This window comes from Nerophis lumbriciformis, linkage group LG25 (assembly GCF_033978685.3).
Source record: "Nerophis lumbriciformis linkage group LG25, RoL_Nlum_v2.1, whole genome shotgun sequence".
In the NCBI taxonomy this organism is placed as follows: Eukaryota; Metazoa; Chordata; class Actinopteri; order Syngnathiformes; family Syngnathidae; genus Nerophis; species Nerophis lumbriciformis.
The window spans coordinates 15,303,042-15,328,580 of NC_084572.2; the positions used below are offsets into that span (position 1 = coordinate 15,303,042).

Below are 25,539 nucleotides of genomic sequence, written 5' to 3' on the forward strand. Positions count from 1 at the left end.
GGCGATGCAGGCAGACTATAACAGTGAAAATAACAATACTTATCTTTGACCATTTTCAACTGAGTTTCGCTGAAATTATGATTTTCAGTATATTTCCAAACATGACTGTGACATTGTACAATGACACTCAGCGCAACTACTCGTAAAATAGTGAAAACTACATCGGGCCATCAAAAGTCGAACGCTTAAAAAGTTGGATGATTGGAATTTAATTAGAATTGTATTGTTTTTTTTTCCCCAGGTAGAATAATAAATGTATGACACGCTAAACCGGGGGTGTCAAACTTGTTTTAACTGAGGGCCACATTGCAGTTATGTTTGCATTCAGAGGGCCACTTGTAACAGTAAGTGATAAGTTAATATATATAAGGATTCACCTCATGTTATTATTACACAATTGCCTGTTCATTTGATCATTAGATATTTTTTACGCACTCAGTTAAAAAACAAAATCTGTAGACTCGCAGCTCAGTTGCCAGAATTTTATCATATAATTATTATTATTTTAGTTTGTTTTTTTTACAACATATTACAATAAATATAATAATAGTACCACTGTTTTTTTACAGTAAAATTCTAGCACCAGTGAGGCCAGTTTTCTTATCGTAACATCTATGGTTGTTGTTGTTTTTACGGTGTATTACTGAAAATAGAAAAATGGTGCCACTGTTTTTTTTAGGTTGAATTTTGGCGACTGAGCAGACAGTTTTTTTTATTAGAAAATCGATGGTTGTTGTTATTTTTGCGGTATGGAAAAGCAGTGCCATGTTTTTTTTTTGACGGTAAAATTCTGGTGGCTGAGGAGATATTTATTTTCATTTTAACAATAAGTTTGCAATGTATGATAATATATTTGTTACATTATTAGAAAACACAAAATTAATAGTTCATTATTGTTACAGATTCTAACTACTGTACTTCCCAACCTAAATTCATACAAATGTAACTAACATTACAATATTAACATGAACAACATTATTATTAAAGATAGGGATGTCCGATAATGGCTTTTTGCCGATATCCGATATTCCGATATTGTCCAACTCTTTAATTACCGATACCGATATCAATCGATACCGATATCAACCGATGTATGCAGTCGTGGAATTAACACATTATTATGCCTAATTTGGACAACCAGGTATGGTGAAGATAAGGTACTTTTTAAAAAGAGTAATAAAATAAGATAAATAAATTAAAAACATTTTCTTGAATAAAAAAGAAAGTAAAACAATATAAAAAAAGTTACATAGAAACTAGTAATTAATAACAAAATGTGTGAAATTAACTGTTAAAGGTTAGTACTATTAGTGGACCAGCAGCACGCACAATCATGTGTGCTTACGGACTGTATCCCTTGCAGACTGTATTGATATATATTGATATATAATGTAGGAACCAGAATATTAATAACAGAAAGAAACAACCCTTTTGTGTGAATGAGTGTGAATGAGTGTAAATGGGGGAGGGAGGTTTTTGGATTGGTGCACTAATTGTAAGTGTATCTTGTGTTTTTTATGTTGATTTAATAAAAAAATAAAAATAAAAAATAAAAAAACAATACCGATAAAAAAAACTAAACGATACCGATAATTTCCGATATTACATTTTAACGCATTTATCTGCCGATAATATCGGCAGGCCGATATTATCGGACATCTCTAATTAAAGATTCACACATAAGTCAAGAACATATTTGAGTATTTTATTTTATTTTATGAAAAAAAATGAATGTGTCATGATATATTATTCACCAAAGTAGTTCATTAGGTCTTCAAAAAATTATGTGGTTTTGTTGTTTTTATAGCCAGACCTGTGTTTATTTCCATACCTGACAACCTCTGAGGAAGGCAACAGTTGTGGCCGAAACCGTCAAGTACGGAAATAACCACAGGCCTTGCTATAAGAACAACAAAATCGCATAATATATTATTTGTTACATTATTAGATAATATTGGATACAAATATATGCAATTGTATTTAGTACAGTACATGTGTTTTTTTTTTCTGTAAAACCAGAATTAACTAATAAGTACTTTATGTATTTACGTATGATATTATTTTGAGGCATTCGCGGACCAAATGAAGTGGACCCCGGGGCCTCGAGTTTGACACTTGTGCGCTACATAACACCTTATAATTCGAGCAATTCCTATTTAAGACCACTAGGTGTCTCTACCGCTCTGCAAAATGCATCAGTCATCTTCAAAGGGTCACACAATTTACTTTATCGTAGTATTATTTATACGACGATTAACTGTTTTTCTTCGCACACTTCTATGACAAGCAGGTTAAAATGGGACGTGAAACAGTTAATGGAATGTTTTATTGACACGTTTGACAGGATTTCCTGCGGGGAAAATTTGTCTGGAAAGGACTCGGAGCAGCGTCACGGACGCGAATATCCATCGATCGTTTTTCGCTCGTCCATTTTGTGTAAATGCTGTCAAAAATACGTCAGGTGCGCATTCATTAGCGGTATTGATAAAACATCAAGGGAGTGTGCTGGTTCAGCACAGCTCACATTATTAGGGAAAGGTTAAGTGCCTGGTCGACATTTAATTTCCGGCCGTCATCCCTCAATCTGTGCTGCCCCCCCCCTCCCGCTTCCCTCTCTTTGGTCCCCCGCCCCGCCCATCTACCATCCAACCAACCCCCCCCCACCTCCTCCTTCCTGGTCTTCCTTCCTTCCTGCATAAACACTTGAATCATAATTCTGTGCATGTGTGGGATTTTAGAGGGAGAGCTGAGCCGCGACGAAATGTTGGTTTCTCATTGGCTCCCTGGTGCATGACACACACACACACACACACACACACACACACACACACACACACACACACACACACACACACACACACACACACACACACACAGTCATTTAGCAGCATCCTCTCCGGCAGCCACGCTTTGCAAGATGGATGCCCTCTCGCACGCATTTATCCGCCAGCGCCGCGGTGCTTTATTATCTAATTTTGACAGCGCGGTCCCGCCCACCGCGCACGCCGTACCGCTCCCTCCAGGGACCTTCTGGGCGAGGCCTCTGCTGAACTCAATCGCAAAGTGCTAAACGCGCGGCGCCGCTCGACTGCTAATTTACACCAAAACCAAATACAACGACGCGGAACGGCGTTGGGACAAAGTACGACGGAACAAATAATAACACACTAAAGAACTGGCTTGGCCTACATTTTGGCCTTTATGGAAAATATTGGGGATATAATGGGATGTAACTAACTTGTAGTTGACAGTGTTTGACAAAAACAATCAGCCTGTACTTAATATAATCATCATAATGGCAGCTGCTTGACCCTGGAACATTACCTCCCATAGGAAATATTCAATTATTATGATATAAAAAAGCCCATAACGAGAATAACTTAGAACATCCTAATGTAAATTGATTGTTCCGTACGGCGGGGGAAGGAGACGACACCGTGGCGGGAATCAGTTCAATAGGTTTATTGAACTTGATGAATGGGGGGGAATGTTTATGCTACTCTAAGTGATAGGTGCAAAACCAAGTGTAGAATTAAAGGCCTACTGAAACCCACTACTACCAACCACGCAGTCTGATAGTTTATATATCAATGATGAAATCTTAACATTGCAACACATGCCAATACGGCTTACTAAAGTGCAATTTTAAACTTCGCGCGAAATATCCTGCTGAAAACGTCTCGGTATGATGACGTCTGCGCGTGACGTCACGGATTGTAGAGGACATTTTGGGACAGCATGGTGGCCAGCTATTAAGTCGTCTGTTTTCATCGCAAAATTCCACAGTATTCTGGACATCTGTGTTGGTGAATCTTTTGCAATTTGTTCAATGAACAATGGAGACAGCAAAGAAGAAAGCTGTAGGTGGGAAGCGGTGTATTACGGCCGACTGCAGCAACACAAACACAGCCGGTGTTTCATTGTTTACATTCCCGGAAGATGACAGTCAAGCTTTACCATTGGCCTGTGGAGAACTGGGACAACAGAGACTCTTACCGGGAGGACTTTGAGTTGGATGCGCAGACGCGGTACCGTGAGTACGCATGCAGCTGCGGCTTCCAAACATTTGATCGCTTGCCTGTACGTGCGTGTCGCTATGTGCATGTCACGTACGTAACTTTGGGGACTTTGGGGAAATATATGTGCTGTATGAACTTTGGGGAGGTGAACGGTACTTTGGGCTGTGGATTGAGTGTGTTGTGCAGGTGTTTGAGTTGTATTGGCGGGTTATATGGACGGGAGGGGGAGGTGTTTGTTATGCGGGATTAATTTGTGGCATATTAAATATAAGCTTGGTTGTGTTGTGGCTAATAGAGTATATATATGTCTTGTGTTTATTTACTGTTTTAGTCATTCCCGGCTGAATATCAGGTCCCACCCGCCTCTCACAGCATCTTCCCTATCTGAATCGCTCCCACTGCCCTCTAGTCCTTCACTCTCACTTTCCTCATCCATGAATCTTTCATCCTCGCTCAAATTAATGGGGAAATCGTCGCTTTCTCGGTCCAAATCGCTCTCGCTGCTGGTGGCCATGATTGTAAACAATGTGCGGATGTGAGGAGCTCCACAACCTGTGACGTCACGCTACTCGTCTGCTACTTCCGGTACAGGCAAGGCTTTTTTTATCAGCGACCAAAAGTTGCAAACTTTATCGTCGATGTTCTCTACGAAATCTATATGGCAATATCGCGAAATGATCAAGTATGACACATAGAATGCACCTGCTATCCCCGTTTAAATAAGAAAATCACATTTCAGTAGGCCTTTAACCACGTAAATGTTACCAGAGGTTGTTGTATGTGCGTGTTGGATGAATCCTTCGTCAGACCAAAGGGGTAAGGCGAGAAGGCAGTCCGCGGGCAGGCAAGCGGTCGGTGGCTGGAGAGAAGCAACGAGGTCCGTGTCCAAACAGGGGTCGAGGATCGAGGGAAGGAGTCCAGAATCCGGAGGGAAGTCGAGGCACACAGCTCGAGCACAGGAAACAGGGGAGGCACTGCGGGAAACACAAAGAACATAAGACGGGGGAACAGGGAAGGTACAGAGAGAGAGAGATTAAATATGCAGGAGGAAGGCCAGAGACGGGATGCTTACTACAAAGAGTGAACTACGTTCCGGCACTTGATCCTCGGGTCCGCTGGTCTTTATGCTGCCTGCCCTCATTAGTCCCAGGTGCGCTGATTACTGATTGCCCGCAGCTTTGTCGGCGCACGGCCGCAATTACGGCCAGAGCGAGCAGGGGCGTGTCCTGGCGCGCTTCCAGCGGAGGTGCCAGCCGAGCTTGCAGCAGAAGGCATGAGGGATTGCGCAAGCGCCGTGACATTAATTAAGTAAATATTAAGTACATTTTATTTATAAAGTGCTTTTCACCGATAGAAATCACAAAGTGCTGTACCAAACATAGGTGAATTTAAACGACGATTAAGTGAAGTGAAGTGTGAAGTGAATTATATTTATATAGCGCTTTTCTCTAGTGACTCAAAGCGCTTTTACATGGTGAAACCCAATATCTAAGTTACATTTAGAGCAGTGTGGGTGGCACTGGGAGCAGGTGGGTAAAGTGTCTTGCCCAAAGACACAACGGCAGTGACTAGGATGGCGTAAACGGGGATCGAACCTGGAACCCTCAAGTTGCTGGCACGGCCACTCTACCAACCGAGCTATACCGTTTAAATCAAAACAACAAGGGCAATAATATAAAAAAGATTAAAAAAAGTTGATTAAAAAAGTTAAAGTGTTGATTAACTAAAAGTTTTTCTAAAAAGCAAAATCTTCAAAATGTTTTTTTTTAAGAGTCAACACAGTCAAGCTCACAAAGAGACTGATGCAAGTCATTCCAGAGTCTGGGGGCTACATGCGTTTTTGGGATCTTTAGAAGACTCTTGCCAGAAGACCGAAGGCTGCGCCCTGAAGTTTAGGGGCACAACAAATCAGCGATATACTGAGGGGCCCCACCATGCAACGCACAGAAAGTCAGGACTAAAATCTTAAACTCTATGCAAAATGTGACTGGAGGCCAAGGAAGGCTGGATAGACTGAGGGTGATATGGACTGTTGGGTGCACCGGTCGAAAGTCTGGCAGCCACATTCTGTACAGTCTGAAGTCTCTGTAGAGTTGACTTGTTGAAACAAGTGAAAACAGAACTACAATAGTCAATGTGAGACCAGATATATGATTATTTTGCGATTTTGACAACAAATTTCTCACTTTAGAGGTATTTCTCTGGTGATCGAAACAGTTTTTGGTCAGTTGAAGATAGTGACCCTCCAAAGACATTGACTGATCAAACACAACCCCAAGGTTTCTGAGGCTGATTTTAACAGATGCACCCAGATCACCAAAGGAGTTCTTGATCAGGGGGATCTTTTTTTCGACAGCAAAGGTCAGAGTTTCTGTTTTGTTTGAATTTATCTGAAGGAATTTCGAAGACAACCAGTTTTTGATACAGAATACATATTCCAAGAACTAAAAGTGAAACTCTCAATCTTTGAAGGAGCAATACCATCTGCATAGAAGTGATAAGAAACATTTTCAAAGCTACGGATCAACCTACCAAGAGGAATCAGGTACAACCAAAATAAAACAGGTTGCCCAGAACAGCGCCCTGGGCAACTCCACATGACAGGTTGGACACATTGGACATTACATCATTCAAAGCAACACTAAAGGTTATTCCATTTATATAAGAAGTAAACCACTGAAGAACAGCACCAGAAAACCCTATCTCAGATTTGATTCGCTTAATCAGTGTACTGTGGTCCACTGTATCAAAGGCAGATGTCAAGTCGAATAAAACCAAAACTGTGTAGCAACCACAGTCAGCGGCCATCATCATGCGCTGGAAACTTTCAAAAGGGCAGTTTCGGTGGAGTGAATTCACAGATTGATATTTATCATAAAAAATCTTGCTGTTCCAAAAATGAGGTTAGCTGCTTAGCTACCATTTTTTCCATGATTTTTGACATGAAGGGTAGTTTTGATACGGGCTGGTAATTTATAGGCTCCACCGGATTAACATTAGGCATTTTAAGAATGGGATTCACGACTAGTGATGTGCGATACCACCGTTTTTTTCCCCGATCCGATATAAAAAAAACAGGAAAAAAATCTTACAAAGTACACGAAAATGGGGTTTGAAACCATAAAAAAAGGAAATGAGGAAAATGATAAAGGCATTAAAAGAAATGTATTATTAAGAACCGCCATTAGCATAAAAAAACAATTCACAATTTGGTTACATGAACATGGTAACAAGAAAACACTGATGCTTTTAAAATTTTCAATACAATATTTTTGGTATATTAGATGGAGTTTTTAAAATTAGATGGAATTTAAAAAAGTTTAAAAATTAGATGGAATTTTAAAAAGAACATTTGAAAAATATATGAATAAGAAGACATAATGAATCTTTTTGAGCAAGTAAAAATACTAAACACGTAACTATAACTAAACGCATACATTACACTCAACAAAAGCATCTAACATTGATACATACATACATACATTGGGTTGAGTTTTTTCTTGTCCTGATGTGGGATCTGAGCCGAGGATGTTGTTGTGGCTTGTGCAGCCCTTTGAGACACTTGTGATTAAGGGTTATATAAATACACTTTGATTGATTGATTGATACGCATATCCCCATTCATAAGTTTAGTTACTTTTTCCTGTCAATGATACACATTATCACAAATAACTTAAGTACGAAAAGTATCGATATTTTGATTTTTAGAATCAATATCACATCAAAAATATCTGATATCAATATTTCAATATCGATCGTTATTCACCACAGCATGTATAAAAAAGCTCGGGTTCGAGCCAGACTGAAGTCCCACTATGCTTTGGAAGACATGCTTGCATAAATGACACACTGTATACCCTCAACGTTTTATAATCATGCAAAAAATGGTCAATGATTTATGGACAATTAGTTGCTAAGTCCCACCCCCTGCAAAGACGTTTTGCATAAAGGTAGCCATGTTTTTCAACAATCAGGATTTTATGCTTCCAATTCCGGTCATCCATGAGTGAGATTGGCCGATGCCAATACGGATTGCATGTACTTAACTTTAAACTTCTCAGTTTATTTAATGTGAGTGCTTTACAATAGCGACACAATATTTAAACTCGTTCCTTATGCTCTTTTATTACATACACTTGTTTGATCAAAACAAAATAAATAGTACACAATAACTAAACAAAAGCAAAAACTACTGTCTACTACTCATTTTGCCCTCAAAGTCCTGCTGTGTTTAGGGAATTGTCCCTTGAGTTTGTGAACATGAACAAAAACGGCCAAAACCAAATTTTGTGAAAATAAAAATATCAATCTAATCACGCTAGTATCGATCATACACTGTTACTATCATTGATATTGACACCACCAATTTGACTTTTTGGTGTTGTTTCACGCTATTAGCATGTCTGCTCTCGGTGTGTAACATGTTTAGTCTTGTCCTCCACTGATACTACTACTTAACATGTGATTCTCATTAGCTTAGGGGAGCGGGCTCCACTCTGAGTGTGGAGACATAAAATAATTAGCTGCTAGCCGCTTGTCAGCGGGGAGACTCAAGCTCAAACTAAATACGGCGTCAATGGCAGCAATGGCGATCACATACTTTTTCACGAAAACCGGACGATGTCGATACGCGGCGAATCTGCACATTTCTACTTTCATCCCAACTTGCTCAAATTGTACTCACACGTGCTTGTCACTCCCATAACGATGCGTGCTAAAATGTTCAGTAATTCGACGAAACACTTCTAAGTTACAGTGGGTGTTTTGTAGAGATGATACATGCGTTAAAATGTAATATCAGAAATTATCGGTATCGTTTTTCTTTTTATTATCGGTATCGGTATTATTTTTTTTTAGTATTTTTTTATTAAATCAACATAAAAAACACAAGATACACTTACAATTAGTGCACCAACCCAAAAAACCTTCCTCCCCCATCCCTCATTCACACAAAAGGGTTGTTTCTTTCTGTTATTAATATTCTGGTTCCTACATTATATATCAATATATATCAATACAGTCTGCAAGGGATACAGTCCGTAAGCACACATGATTGTGCGTGCTGCTGGTCCACTAATAGTACTAACCTTTAACAGTTAATTTTTACTAATTTTCATTAATTACTAGTTTCTATGTAACTGTTTTTATATTGTTTTACTTTCTTTTTTATTGAAGAAAATGTTTTTAATTTATTTATCTTATTTTATACATTTTTTTTAAAAGTACCTTATCTTCACCATACCTGGCTGTCCAAATTAGGCATAATAATGTGTTAATTCCATGACTGTACATATCGGTTGATATCGGTATCGGTAATTGAAGAGTTGGACAATATCGGCATATCGGATATCGGCAAAAAGCCATCATCGGACATCCCTAGTGTTTTGTACAGCTGTGTGAGAAATTTCGACTAAATCCGATTTATGCAGTGTAAAAATAGTGCTACCATGCGGTGTATTTGTCGTTAAAATAGCAGAGGTACCGCAGTGGGTGCACAGTAGTGATGTCCCGATACCAATATTTTGGTACCGGTACCAGTACCACAATTATTTGGATACTTTTCGGTACTTTTCTAAATAAGGGGGACCACAAATAATTGCATTATTGGCTTTATTTTAACAAAACAATCTTACAGTACACTAAACATATGTTTCTTATTGCAAGTTTGTCCTTAAATAAAATAGTGAACATACTAGACAACTTGTCTTTTATTAGTAAGTAAACAAACAAAGGCTCCTAATTTTGCTGCTGGCATATGCAGTAACATATTGTGTCATTGATCATTCTATTATTTTGTCAAGATTATTCAGGACAATTGGTAGGAAATGAATTATTAATCTACTTGTTAATATCTGCTTACTTTCTCTTTTAACATGTTCTATCTACACTTCTGTTAAAATGTAATAATCACATATTCTTCACTGTAAAAAAAAATTCTGTAAAAAAACGGTCATCTACTGGCAGCTATGGCTGCCAAACGAAAACCATACAATTAAACTAAAACATTGTAAACCAAATAATGATCAAAAACATTATAATTACAGAAATTTTCATGAAACGTTTAACGGAAAAATATTGTAATATTACATGAATTTAAGAAAACAGAAAATGCTATGTATTATTAATTTGGTATTTTTCTGTAAAAACAAATAGAAATATACATAGTTTGTCATTACTGGCATATTACTTAAAATAACAGGCGGATTGTTTATTTACAGATAATGTCTTCAATTCTACAGTTTTATAAACTATTTAAAAAAAATTGAAAAATTATAGTAGAAATTTAGAGTAAATTAACCATAAAAATAGGATTTTTCGTTTACCACAAACTTAGGTATCAATCAGATACCAAGTAGTTACAGGATCATACATTGGTCATATTCAAAGTCCCCATGTGTCCAGGGACGTATTTCCTGAGTTTATAAACATAATATAAAAAAGCCCAAAGAAGATGTTGGGATGCCAAAAAATATTGATGTAATCATAGTAGTATTGACTAGATACGCTCCTGTACTTGGTATCATTACAGTGAATGTTAGGTGTAGTGGCATTTGTTTACATTTTGACATGTTTTAACATGTTTAGCTATTCCTCGTCCAGCAGGGATGATCCTTGTAAGAAACATACTTTATTTGTAGCCATGGAGGCGAGGATTAAGTGAAGTGAAGTGAATTGTATTTATATAGCGCTTTTCTCTAGTGACTCAAAGCACTTTTACATAGTCAAACCCAATCTCTAAGTTACATTTAAACCAGTGTGGGTGGCACTGGGAGCAGGAGGGTAATAAAGTGCCTTGCCCAAGGACACATAGGCAGTGACTCGGATGGTGGAAGCGGGGATCGAACCTGGAACCCTCAAGTTGCTGGCAAGGCCATTCTACCAACCGAGCTATACCGCCCCAGTGATTTAGTGATTTGGAAGTAGGTAAAACGGTGGACCGGTACTTTTCAGAGGCGGTATAGTACCGAAAATGATTCATTAGTTTTGCGGTACTATACTAATACCGGTATACCGTACAACCCTCGTACACAGTTTAATAATTGGTCACCCTCAGGTGTGCTGTGCTGCGGGAGTAGATGGTATCCTCATTATAAAAGTATCTACCAGCACACACAATTGTTCAGTGCACAATATTTACTTCATCAAGTTAAAGTTAAAGTACCAATGATTGTCTCACACACACACACACACACACCCACACCCACACCCACACCCACACCCACACCCACACACACACACACACACACACACACTAGGTGTGGTGAAATTTGTCCTCTGCATTTGACCCAACCCCTTGTTCACCCCCTGGGGGGTGAGGTGAACAGTGAGCAGCAGTGGTGGCCGCGCCCGGGAATCATTTTTTGGTGATTTAACCCCCAATTCCAACCCTTGATGCTGAGTGCCAAGCAGGGAGGTAATGGGTCCCATTTCTATAGTCTTTGGTATGACTCAGCCGGGGTTGGAACTCACAACCTACCGATCTCAGGGCGGACACTCTAACCACTAGGCCACTGAGTAGGTTGTGTAAAAGTGTCATACTTGCCAACATTGAGAGCTCCGAATTCGGGAGATGGGTTGGGGGGGGCGGGGGGGGAGCTGACGTGACGACAGGTTGTAGAGGACGCTAAAGGCAGTGTCTTTAAGGCACACCCACAGTAATGTTGTCCGGGTGGAAATCGGGAGAAATTCGGGAGAATGGTTGCCCCGGGAGATTTTCGGGAGGGGCACTGAAATTCGTGAGTCTCCCGGGAAAATCGGGAGGGTTGGCAAGCAGAGGTGGGTAGTAACGCGCTACATTTACTCCGTTACATCTACTTGAGTAACTTTTGGGATGAATTGTACTTCTAAGAGTAGTTTTAATGCAACATACTTTTACTTTTACTTAAGTATATTTATAGAGAAGGAACGCTACTTTTACTCCGCTACTTTTACTCCGCTACTTTTATCTACATTCAGCACGCTACTCGCTACTAATTTTTATCGATCTGTTAATGCACGCTTTGTTTGTTTTGGTCTGTCAGACAGACCTTCAAAGTGCCTGCCTTACTGGTGACGTTTCACTTCGTTCCACCAATCAGATGCAGTCACTGGTGACGTTGGACCAATCAAACAGAGCCAGGTGGTCACATGACCTGACTTAAACAAGTTGAAAAACTTATTGGGGTGTTACCATTTAGTGGTCAATTGTACGGAATATGTACTGTACTGTGCAATCTAATAATAAAAGTTCCAATCAATCAATCAAAAGTGTGAAGGAAAAAAGATACTTGTTTTATTTCAACCGTACCGTCAAAAGCCTCAAGACTGACCGCACATGAGGACGTTCCTGTCTTCACAATAAAAGTGCCGCGCCATCGCGCCATCGCGCCATCGCGCCTGCGCTTTCAAAACAAGAGTCTCCGAAAGCCAGCGTAAACAAGCTAGCAAGCTACGGAGTTTGACGCCAATATATTTCTTGCAAAGTGTATAAAAACGAAAATGGAAGCTGGACAAATAGGATGCCAAAAACCCACCACTTTCATGTGGTATTAGACAGAAAGGAGGAACTTTTCTTCTCCTCCATTTGAAAACGTGGACATTATCATCACGACTGTCTGATTACAATCAACGCAAGTCATCAGAATCAGGTAATACCAGAGGTGGGACCAAGTCATTGTTTTGCAAGTCACAAGTAAGTCTCAAGTCTTTGCCCTCAAGTCCGAGTCAAGTCCCGAGTCAAGACAGGCAAGCCCCGAGTCAAGTCCAAAGTCAAGACTGGAAAGTCTCAAGTCAAGTCCTAAGTCCTGCATTTTGAGTTTCGAGTCCTTTCAAGTCCTTTTAACCACAGACTAATATATTAACACAGATTGTGTATGCTTTTCAAACGCTGTATTTATTTATTAAAACAAGTGCATTTTAAATTGCAGGAAAGAAAATTGTGCTGACATTGCACTTTATAATAGCACTATTAACCAGTCATTTTAAACATTAACTCATTCCTTTACAGAACAAACACATTGAAAAATAAAGTGCAAATGTACTTATTTGTACAAAAGTGTTAACATTGAAAAAACATGACATATACGTGAACATAACAAAAAAGTTGTACTTTTTATATGTCAGGGCCCTATGCTGCATTGCATTTGCAAAAGACCAAATTAGCCAAGAGTCTGTCAGTCATTTGTGCACGATGGGGGCGTAGTATGATGCCACCATGGCTGAAAACTCGCTCCACTGGAGCACTGGAGGCAGGCACTGCCAAGACTCTCATGGCCACTCGGAACAGTGAAGGAAGAGTCTTCATGTTCAATGCCCAGAACAAAAGGGGGAGAGAGTTTTTTTTGGGTTGGTGCACTACTTGTAAGTGTATCTTGTGTTTTTTATGTTGATTTAATTAAAAAAAAAAAAAATATATATATATATATATTTCTTGTGCGGCCCGATACCAATCGATCCACGGACCAGTACCGGGCCGCGGCCCGGTGGTTGGGGACCACTGAGGTAAACAACCAACAGTATGTCAGAAAGCTAGCTAAAACGGTACACATATTCATAATATAGTATACATTTTAACTGACCTTTATTTTACTATTTTTGTCTTTTTTTTAGGTGGCTAAAATACGCGGTGCTGCTGACCGCCGTCTAACGTTACGTGTGATATATTGACTAACGTAACCCTGCTTAAAAAAATCACTGAACAAAAAGTATGAATAAGGTAGTGAACTGCAACAGATTCCCGTGTTTGCAATAACGTTATAACGTTAGCAGTGAGTTTACAGCCTCACTGATTTAACTACACAGCAAATAAAAGTCACGTTACTTAGCCAATAAACGTTATCTTACATTCAAAACTTACCCTTCTTTGTGCAACTTCAAATGCCGGACGAAGTTGGAAGTTGTTGCCTCTCCATCAGTAATTTTCGAACCGCATGTGTTGCATACTGCAAACCGTTTTGTGTTGACCACCTCGTAATTTTTATACCCAAACGAAATTATTTTAGGCATCATTTTCTGTTCACTGGCGTGTGGTTTGGACATGTCTTCTTCGTTGGTTGTCCTGCAATTTGATTGGATGAATGCTGTGTGATGAAAACAAAGTAGATCTAATTTGATTGGCTGTTGTACTGAGACCACACCAGCTGACACACGCTGATAGACAAGTACACGATGAAAAATACGGAGCGCTCCCGAATAACTTTTTCATCTTTGGGTTTTGGGGAAAGTAGCAAGTCATGTCAAGTCATGTCAATTCAAAAGGCTCAAGTCCAAGTGAAGTCACAAGTCATTGATGTTAAAGTCTAAGTCGAGATGCAAGTCTTTTTACATTTTGTCAAGTCGAGTCTAAAGTCATCAAATTCATGACTCGAGTCTGACTTGAGTCCAAGTCATGTGACTCGAGTCCACACCTCTGGGTAATACACCATCTTATATTCTTGTCTTCATTAAAGAAAGGAATCTATATGTTAAACATGCATGTATATTCATTAAAACACCTTTAACATGTAAACAAAAACAGCAAAATAAATACTTATAAATTATATACTGTATATATCAATGTATATGTATGTATATATATATATATATATATATATATATATATATATATATATATATATATATATATATATATGTATGTGTGGGAAAAAAAATCACAAGACTATTTCATCTCTACAGACCTGTTTCATGAGGGGGGGGTACCCTCAATCATCAGGAGATTGACATACATATATTGCGCTCTACTACGGTATCGAGCACTATTTTTTGGATAACCTTATTAAGACATATATATATATATATATATATATATATATATATATATATATATATATATATATATATATGATATGAGTGTGTATGTTACTCATCAGTTACTCAGTACTTGAGTAGTTTTTTCACAACATACTTTTTACTTTTACTCAAGTAAATATTTGGGTGACTACTCCTTACTTTTACTTGAGTAATAAATCTCTAAAGTAACAGTACTCTTACTTGAGTACAATTTCTGGCTACTCTACCCACCTCTGTTGGCAAGTATGAAATGTGTAACCACAAAATCATGTCCCAAAATTGAGACTCGATGTACACCAGTCTTGCATAGGTGCTAGATTTGGCATTTTGCACATGGTATTGACATTTAGCACTTTAGAGACGCATTGAAGCATGCCTGCTGTTGCCATGCAGTTCTGTTAAACTGGCATACGCTTCAAATAGTTTATAAGGGAAAACCCAGTTGGAATTTCTATAGGAATTTATCATTATATGGCTCAGATTCAGTACATAATATTTCCAAATAATAAGCACTTTGGGCTACATAAGTAAGAACAAATATCTTTGTTTTTATTCCTATTTCTGCAGGCGTGAGGAAGGCAGCATAGGAGGCGGCGCTGCCATGTTGGCGCGAGCGTGGCGGCGAGGACGGCGGCGGACGTGCTGACCCGAGGGACTGAACGATGAGCTTGTCCAGGTGAAAGGCTAATTGCTTGGAAGCGTGCGAGAGCAGGACTCCTCCGCCTCCTCCTCTTCTTCCAAACCTCCCCCCACCCTCATCCATCCTTCAGCCCCAGCATGGTCATTGCCATTACCGCCTCTCTTCTGTTCTTTTTTTTTTTTCACCAATCACCCCTTGCCTCCCCCCCCCTTCCCCCCTTCCTTCCTTCCTTCCTTCCTTCCTTCCTTCTGCTGCCTGGAAAACGCCACTCGGCAGCCTCTTCACAAATTACAATCGCTCAGGGTTTAGGCAATTGGACCAAATGCTGGGCTGCTGCTACATGTAAGGATTGGAACGGGGAAGAGAGGTGGGGGGTCTGTTCAGGCTGGAGGGGGGAGTGTGTGTGTGCTGGGGTGTGTGTGTGTGTGTGTGTGTAAATGATCAATTCAATGGCTGAAGCAATGCGTGACAGTGACAGGCACGACGTAAGACGCTGATGAGACCACAACTTGGCTTCTACCGTACCTTTAAAATATAAGGGTGTACAAAATGGGGCCCGCGAGCAAAATTTGGCCCGTCGTGTCATTTTGTTTGGCCCCTTAAAGGGTGGCTACCAAATTCAATACATATTTTAAGCTGCACAATTATCAAGGCTACACTGTAAACAAAAAAAAAATGTCAGTGGATTTGACTGCAAAAATCTGGCAGCTCAGTCGCCAGGAAATGTACAGTAAAACAGTCAGTGGTACCATTCTTATTAGTGATTCCCAAAGCCCAAAAAAAGTCTGCGGGCTATAGAGCGTTTTCTATTCGGGCTCCAGTACTATGGAATGCCCTCCCGGTAATGGAATGCCCTCCCGGTAACAGTTAGAGATGCTACCTCAGTAGAAGCATTTAAGTCCCATCTTAAAACTCATTTGTATGCACTAGCCTTTAAATAGACCCCCCTTTTAGACCAGTTGATCTGCCGTTTCTTTTCTTTTCTCCTCTGCCCCTCTCTCCTTCGTGGAGGGGGTGGAGGGGGGGGGGCACCAGGGTGGACCGCTCGCCTGTGTATCGGTTGGGGACGTCTCTGCACTGCTGACCCGTCTCCGCTCGGGATGGTCTCCTGCTGGCCCCACTATGGAAGGGACTCTCACTATTATGTTAAATCCATTATGGACGGGACTCTCACTATTATGGTAGATCCACTATGGACTGGACTCTCACTATTATGTTAGATCCACTATGGACTGGACTCTCACTATTATGTTAGATCCATGAATGCATTTTTAAAGTGATTTAGAGGTAGAAGTGATTGCTCCAATTTGCTGCATTGCAAGCCACTTAGAACAAGCCAATTTTACATGTTAGAATGCAAAAAAAATAAAACAAACTTTTGTCCTCTTGTCTTTCATAATGATTGTGAACGATAGGCAAAATAGAAATTAAAAAGTGCAAGTGGTACTGTTTTTTAATCTATAGTGCAAAAATATGGCCATAGATTTTACACTAAAAAACTGGCAGCTGAGTCACCATAATTTTTACGTAAAAACAGCCGTGGTGCAGCTTTTCAATTGACAGTAATTTGGTGTTTTAGCCACAGAAAGTGTTATGGTAAATTCTGGTGACTGAGCTGCCAGTTTTTTCAACCGTAAAATGTATATTTTAAAGGCTTGCTGGTTGCGTTTGACTTTGAGACTCCTGCTCTTCGGTAAAGTTGTGACCTTTTGACGCTATGTGGAAAAGGATAATCTTGGGTCGCCATGCTTAGCCCGCATCCCATAATGACAATCTAAACGCTTCGAAATGTAGCATTCTCCATGTGTCTCATCTGTCTGGGTAAAGTTTGAAAGCGAGCAGATGAAATATCTAGGAGGGACTGGTCACAGAACAATACCTGGAAATGCTGAAAATCTGCAGAAAATGGTCTTTTTGAATGTTTTGAGGTTAAAAATGTACATATTGTAAAATATGCAGTTTCATGTTAACTGAGTTAGACACGCAACTTATTTTTATGTATGGCGACATGAGGCTCAATTCCTCACCGGTGGTGCCGTTGCATAGTAAAAAACGTTGTTTGGCCCGCGGAGCCTCGGCGCATTTTCACTTTGACCCTTCAAGGCAAAATGCTTTAATACATTTAATACATTTTATATGACATTAGCTTGTCTTATTTTGGTCCAACATTTTACATCCTCAACATGAAACTAGATATTGCTTCCTTCTTCCCTTGAGCAAGGCCTTTAAACCCACCAGACTGCTATAATTCACTATTACACCCAAATGGGAACAAATATAATGTGAAAGTCAGACACATTAGGAGCACCAAGTACAGTATGAAGTCATGTGAGACCTCACAGGAAGGATTTTTGCAGCTTTTTTTCCCCGAAGCATGCCTTAACGAGAAGACTGTCGCGATTCCTTTTCACAGTGGCTAACTTCTTTTTACACTTGTGCGGCAGTTAAGTATGTATATTGAAATGGATGAGGTGTGACTTGTAGACTTCTAGGTACACACAAAAAAAAGCCCGCCCAAAAAACCCAAACACAAAACGTTGCCCCGAGATGCAAGATGGTGTTTGGTATGGTAAACTTGACTTTTTCTAAAAAGTTTATCATAATTTTTAGGGCAACATTAAGTTTGTTTATTTTCTTATACTACTTTATTGTCGTACAAATGTCTGCTGTTTTTAAACTTTGCACAACTTCCCTCCCAAATGCTACTTTTCCTCATACGATTACAGCTTTATTCCGATAATACTTGCAACTAGAGATGCGCGGTTTGCGGGCACAACCGCGGAGTCCGCGGATTATCCGCGGATCGGGCGGATGAAATTTAAAAAAATTAGATTTTATCTGCGGGTCGGGTCGGGCGGTTGAAAAAAAAAAAAAGATTTTAAATAGATTCAGGCGGGTGGCAGTTAAACCAATTCGGAAATATATATACATAGTTAAATGTTGTTACCCACATACGAAAAACGAGCAGGCACCTGCTGCATATGCCACAACAGAAGAAAAAAAAAAAAAGAAGAGATGGACACTTTTACGGAGCGGAGAAGGGACGCCTCGCCGGGGTCCGGGACCGAGGCCCCTTCTCCCGAGAGGGCCCCACCGGGAGCCGTAGCTGAGGCGATCCGCGAGAAGGGCCCGACGCACGTCCAGGGTCACCACCGCGCCCACCGCACCGACACCCCGCCTCGTCCGCCTTCGCCGCGGCCGGCGTCACGCGCAGCAGGTAAGCAGCTTACCTGCCCGCCACCCCCGTGGCCGGGGGCTCGTAACAGGGGTCACTCCGCGCGCTCCGCCCGCGCAGCTTACCTGCCCGCCACCCCCGTTGCCGGGGCACGTAACAGGGGTCACTCCGCGCGCAGTGCGCTCACGAAAGGGGTGGGGCTCACCCTGGTTGATATAGACAAGGAGTGTGTAACAACCCACCTGCCGAATCAACTAGCCCTGAAAATGGATGGCGCTGGAGCGTCGGGACCATACCCGGCTGTCGCCGGCAGCGAGACGCGCTTGGAGGTGCGCTCAGCGCGGCTCCCATATGATTGCGCACTTGTGTGCGTCTGGGCCGTGACAGCGTGGGACGCGAATGTCTGTGCTGCATTGGATCAGTCTCCTTTCTTTAACAGGCAAAAGCTTTATAACCTCACTAATGCCTTGCATCGTCTATATTAGATATATAACAACGGGCGGGTGCGGGCGGATGCGGTTCTGATTAAATGTTTGGTCGGGTGGATGGCGGATGGTTGACGACTTTCTGATGCGGTTGCGGATGAAATAATTGCCTATCCGCGCATCTCTACTTGCAACTGTGCCACTATTGTATTGTAAAAAAAATTACACATTTTCATTATCTAAAATTGCTATTTTACTCTAAAAATACGCTTTGTTTTTTATCACCGGATTTTAAAGGTGCACTGCCGATGAGCGGGTCAATTCAGGTTTTATTTTCATACGGATTATAAGGCGCATTAAAGGGATCATATTATAATTGTTTTCTTGTGGTCTACATAACATGGACTAATAGGAAACAAAATATACAGGTCATACTGAGGGTGGCTGTATAAACAACTTTAACACTGCTACAAATATGCGCCACACCAAACAAGAATGACAAACACATTTCGGGAGAACATCTGCACCGTAACACAACATAAACACAACAGAACAAATACCCAGAACCCCTTGCAGCACTAACACTTCCGGGACGCTACAATATACACCCCCCGCTAACCCCTACCAAAATCCCATCCACCTCAACCTCCTCATGCTCTCTCAGGGAGAACATGTCCCAAATTCCAAGCTGCTGTTTTGAGGCATGTTAAAGGGGAACATTATCACCAGACCTATGTAAGCGTCAATATATACCTTGATGTTGCAGAAAAAAGACCATATATTTTTTTAACCGATTTCCGAACTCTAAATGGGTGAATTTTGGCGAATTAAACGCCTTTCTATTATTCGCTCTCGGAGCGATGACAACGTGACGTCTCATCGGGAAGCAATCCGCCATTTTCTCAAACACCGAGTCAAATCAGCTCTGTTATTTTCCGTTTTTTCGACTGTTTTCCGTACCTTGGAGACATCATGCCTCGTCGGTGTGTTGTCGGAGGGTGTAACAACACGAACAGGGACGGATTCAAGTTGCACCAGTGGCCCAAAGATGCGAAAGTGACAAAAAATTGGACGTTTGTTCCACACACTTTACTGACGAAAGCTATGCTACGACAGAGATGGCAAGAATGTGTGGATATCCTGCGACACTCAAAGCACATGCATTTCCAACGATAAAGTCAAAGAAATCTGCCGCCAGACCCCCATTGAATCTGCCGGAGTGTGTGAGCAATTCAGGGACAAAGGACCTCTGTAGCACGGCAAGCAATGGCGGCAGTTTGTTCCCGCAGACGAGCGAGCTAAACCCCCTGGATGTCTTGGCTCACACCGTCCCTTATGCCACCGAAGATGATCAAGAGAAGAATATCGACCCTAGCTTCCCTGGCCTGCTGACATCAACTCCAAAACTGGACAGATTAGCTTTCAGGAAAAGAGAGCGGATGAGGGTATGTCTATGTAATATATTAATTGATGAAAATTGGGCTGTCTGCACTCTCAAAGTGCATGTTGTTGCCAAATGTATTTCATATGCTGTAAACCTAGTTCATAGTTGTTAGTTTCCTTTAATGCCAAACAAACACATACCAATCGTTGGTTAGAAGGCGATCGCCGAATTCGTCCTCACTCTCTCCCGTGTTGCTGGCTGTCGTGTCGTTTTCGTCGGTTTCGCTTGCATACGGTTCAAACCGATATGGCTCAATAGCTTCAGTTTCTTCTTCAATTTCGTTTTCGCTACCTGCCTCCACACTACAACCATCCGTTTCAATACATGCGTAATCTGTTGAATCGCTTAAGCCGCTGAAATCAGAGTCTGAATCCGAGCTAATGTCGCTATACCTTGCTGTTCTTTCCGCCATGTTTGTTTGTGTTGGCATCACTGTGTGACGTCACAGGAAAATGGACGGGTGTATATAACGATGGTTAAAATCAGGCACTTTGAAGCTTTTTTTAGGGATATTGCGTGATGGGTAAAATTTTGAAAAAAACTTCGAAAAATAAAATAAGCCACTGGGAACTGATTTTTAATGGTTTTAACCCTTCTGAAATTGTGATAATGTTCCCCTTTAAAAAAAATACTTTGTGACTTCAATGATAAATATGGCGGTGCCATGTTGGCATTTTTTTCCATAACTTGAGTTGATTTATTATGGAAAACCTTGTTATATTGTTTAATGCATCCAGCGGGGCATCACAACAAAATTAGGCATAATAATGTGTTAATTCCACGACTGTACATATCGGTATCGGTTGACATCAGAATCGGTAATTAAGAGTTGGACACTATCGGAATATCAGATATCGGCAAAAAAGCCATTATCGGACATCTCTGGTGTAAATGTACAGAATGTATAACCCATCCCATTGGCTGCACTGCAGTTAGCTCCTTACCAATATTACAACATTGGTTCTGTTGCCGCTGTGCTACACGTGTGCATAAATGGCCATTTGGTGATTTTATCATCCACTCCAAAGTATAAACAATGTTCAAATGAGTTTTCCACAAAGGAGAAATGAAAGCTTCTCTCCAATTATCACCTGCGTCCAATCAAGGCCCTGAACGCGGTTCAGGTAAATAAACAAGTGCAGCTAAATAAAGGTGAGGGGGCAGGGGGTCATGTTTAAACATCAGCAACAGAGTGAGAGTGTACAGTGCATGCAATCTATTAACATGTGTTAGTGTTTTCTCGCACGCGCGCGCGCCTCCCTGTCGACAATTTGGGGCCCTCCCCACGCGCCCGCTAATCTTTATGCACTGTGTGACCCCCTCACTGCAAAGCCTGCTAAATATATTATTCCCCCGGGCCTTTCATTGCTGCTTGGTGTCAGAAATCAATATGTATGAGGCGCGTAGATGGGAATTTCTAATAGATCTCTGCGGCCCGCCGCTGCTCTTCAATATCTGCCTCGGACTATTAGTGCCGGCTCAGTGGCGGTGAAATAACCGAGATAATCTTTTAAGGTGCCTTTCTTAAGGTGGAACGCCATCGCTGGGTGTTGTTTTGGTTTTTCGCCTTTTTGCACGCGCATGCTAAATACGGTATTGTTTTCATGCATTACGGTTGTGGTTATGGTCGGATAATAAGAATTTTGGAGAAACCCCGCTAAAAATGGACAATGTAAATTTTTTTTTGTGTGTGTGTGTTTTTTTTTTCAAAGGCGCTGATGGAGGAAGGATTCTTGTTAGCGTGCGTGTGCGCTCGTGCAACGGTGCTAATTGCCCGTATTCCTAATGTGGCGATGATTTGCAGCAGCACTTAGCCACAGCAGCAGCAGCAGCAACCTGACTCTCCTTTCTCTCCTTACACCCCCGCTTCCAGTGCACCTGCCCCCCCCTGGCCCCCCTTTTGCACACGCACACCCTCCTCCACCTGCAACCCCGCCACGCTGAGGCGGAGAAGAAGAGACATCCGGCGTCGGCAGGCAGTTAGAAGATTGGAGGGAGGGAGGGGAAGTAGGGAGGGTGTGTGTGTGTGTGTGTGTGTGTGTGTGTGTGTGTGTGTGTGTTCTTGTATTTCTACCCTTCTTGAGACCTCAACATGGAAAAGCACCTTCCATATGAGGACCGGTGAACAAGTTAGGACCGAAATCATGGAAAACCATTGCATCTAATAGAGAGCCAAATACTAGAGTCCGTGAGCATTGCTCCAAAGTCAGGATTTTTTGTTGTTGATTTAATGTGCATACAAAAGTAAACATTGTCAATGTGATAAAAACAAGCTAAAGAAGGACTTCCCTATTCATCCCCGAAAAAAAAAACGCTGCTACCCCTCTGGTCAACATAAGAAATACCAAGTGTGTGTAAAAATTTGAAGTGATCCCCCTCTGGCCAAACATATGAAATAACAAGTGTGTGTAAGAAATTGAAATGCGCCCCCTTTTGCCAAAATTAATGAAACAAATAAAATAAATATGTATATAGAGACATACTGTAACAACTTGAAGTAAATAACGAAGATTAAAAAACAATAACAAAAAAAATCAACTAAAAGCAGTCTTTTTTCCCCACAATGTGTCGACTTGTTGGGAACAATTTCTCATATTCTTTCTGTTTCTGTAATATTGCAATAATAAAAACAAGCTAAAGAAGGACTTCCCTATTCATCCCCGAAAAAAAAAACGCTGCTACCCCTCTGGTCAACATAAGAAATACCAAGTGTGTGTAAAAATTTGAAGTGATCCCCCTCTGGCCAAACATATGAAATAACAAGTGTGTGTAAGAAATTGAAATGCGCCCCCTTTTGCCAAAATTAATGAAACAAATAAAATAAATATGTATATAGAGACATACTGTAACAACTTGAAGTAAATAACGAAGATTAAAAAACAATAACAAAAAAAATCAACTAAAAGCAGTCTTTTTTCCCCACAATGTGTCGACTTGTTGGGAACAATTTCTCATATTCTTTCTGTTTCTGTAATATTGCAATAATAAAAACAAGCTAAAGAAGGACTTCCCTATTCATCCCCGAAAAAAAAACCCGCCAGGTGAACAGCTGATTTGACGACTTCCGGTGCTGACGTAAGACAACCCCCATCCTATATGTGAGTGATTTTCAACCACTGTGCCGCGGCACACCGTGAGATATTGTCTGGTGTGCAGTGGAAAACTATGCAACTTCACCCAATTGATCCCAAAAATATTTTTTGCAAATCAATAATCATAATAATGTACCGTTGTCTAGTGCCTGTGCTGTGTAGAGCTTGGCAAGGTAATCTTGTAATACTCCATATCAGTAGGTGGCAGCAGGTAGTTCATTGCTTTGTACAAGTCGGAACTCGTCGAGGATGGTTTGTCGTGATCTCAATATGCAGAGCACAGCGGGAGACAGTGTGCAGGTAAAAAGGTACATAACGCTTAAACCAAAAATTAACAAAAGGCAGGAAAAGGCACTGAAGCATAGGGATGGCTATGTAAAACAAAAGTAAAACTGAACTGGCTACAAAGTCAACAAAAACAGAATGCTGGACGACAGCAAAAACTTACAGCGTGCGGAGCAAAGACGGCGTCCACAAAGCACATCCGTACATGACATGACAATCAACAATGTCCCCACCAAGAAGGATAGCGTACGCACAACTTTAATAGTCTTGATTGCGAAAACAAAGCAGGTCCGGGCAATAGCACTCAAAGGAAGGCGTGAAGCTGCTACAGGAGAACACCAACAAAACAGGAAGGGTCACCAAAATAACAGCGCGAGACAGGAACTAGAGCACTACACACAGGAAACAACAACAAACTAAAAATAAGGCACGACAACCTGGTGGAGTTTAATTTTTTAACCTTTTCTGCTGGTGGTGTGCCTCCGTAATTTTTTTATGAAAAAAATATGCCTTGGCTCCAAAACGGTTGAAAAACACTGCTATATGTGACCATAGGATGAACAAATACACTAAGGTACTAAGACTATAGTGGCCATTAACAGTTAGCTTCTACAGCTGTGTTGCCCAAAGTGCGGCACAGGGGCCATCTGTGGTCCGTGACTCCTTTGTCTTTGGCCTTAAGCACATTACAAAAAACAAAAAATAGATATCTCATTTGCACCCCTGGTGGTGAACTCTATCAAAATTAGGGTGGTGCCAAAAAGGAGGGATTTTTCAAATTGACTGTGTGTCGGTTTTAAAAGTCCTTCCACTCCGGTCAATATATGAAATAACAAGTGTGTGTAAACATTTGAAGTGCTCCCCCTCTGGCCAACATATATAATAACAAGTGTGTGTAAGAAATTGGAATGTGCCCCCTATGGCCAAAATTAATTAAAAACAATAAATAAATATGTATATAGAGACATAATGTAATAACTTGAAGTAAATAACAAAGATTAAAAACCAATTACAAACAAAAATGTTTTACTAAAACCTTACCTTTTTTATATTTGCATAGGGTTAGGGTTAGGGTTACAACGTTTAATGTATCTAGAAATGGTGGTCGTAAAGAGGTAGGAATTTTTCGGAGGTCTCAAGAAGGTAATAAATACAATAGTGTGTGTGTGTGTGTGTGTGTGTGTGTGTGTGTGTGTGTGTGTGTGTGTGAGTGTGTCTGTCTCTGTGTGTTCTTGTATTTTTACCCTTCTTGAGACCTCAACAAGGAAACGTACCTTCCATATGAGGACCGCTGAACAAGTTAGGACCGAAATCATGGTCCCAATACGGAAAACCATTGCATCTAATAGAGAGCCAAATACTAGAGTCTGTGGACATTGCTCCAAAGTCAGGATTTGTTGTTGATTTAATGTGCATACACAAGTAAACATTGACAGGTGCAAAAGCAGCAATATATGATAACAACAAGCTAAAGAAGGACTTCCCTATTCATCCCCGAAAAAAACCCGGCAGGTGAACAGCTGATTTGACGTCTTCCGGTGCTGACGTAAGACAACCCGCGTCCCATATGTGACCATAGAATGAACAAATACACTACGATACTAAGACTACAGTGGCCATTAACAGTTAACTTATACAGCTGGGTTGCCCAAAGTGGCCATCTGTGGTCCGTGACTCCTTTGTCATCGGCCT

General features: G+C 40.8%; 1 long non-coding RNA gene across 2 annotated transcripts in view; it reads right to left on the reverse strand.

Annotated features, from left to right (window-relative positions):
- Nucleotides 1–25,539, reverse strand: part of LOC133621649 (uncharacterized) — a 111,990-nt gene that overhangs the window by 43,101 nt on the left and 43,350 nt on the right. Inside the window, exons 2-3 of one of the 2 annotated variants that reach the window (XR_009817682.1) lie at nucleotides 5,092–5,277; nucleotides 4,785–4,993 (exon numbers count right to left, since the gene is read on the reverse strand). This is a non-coding gene — a long non-coding RNA (uncharacterized lncRNA). Of the gene's footprint in view, nucleotides 1–4,436; nucleotides 4,994–5,091; nucleotides 5,278–25,539 lie in introns of those variants that run through there. The other variant, XR_009817681.1, reaches the window with a different exon arrangement.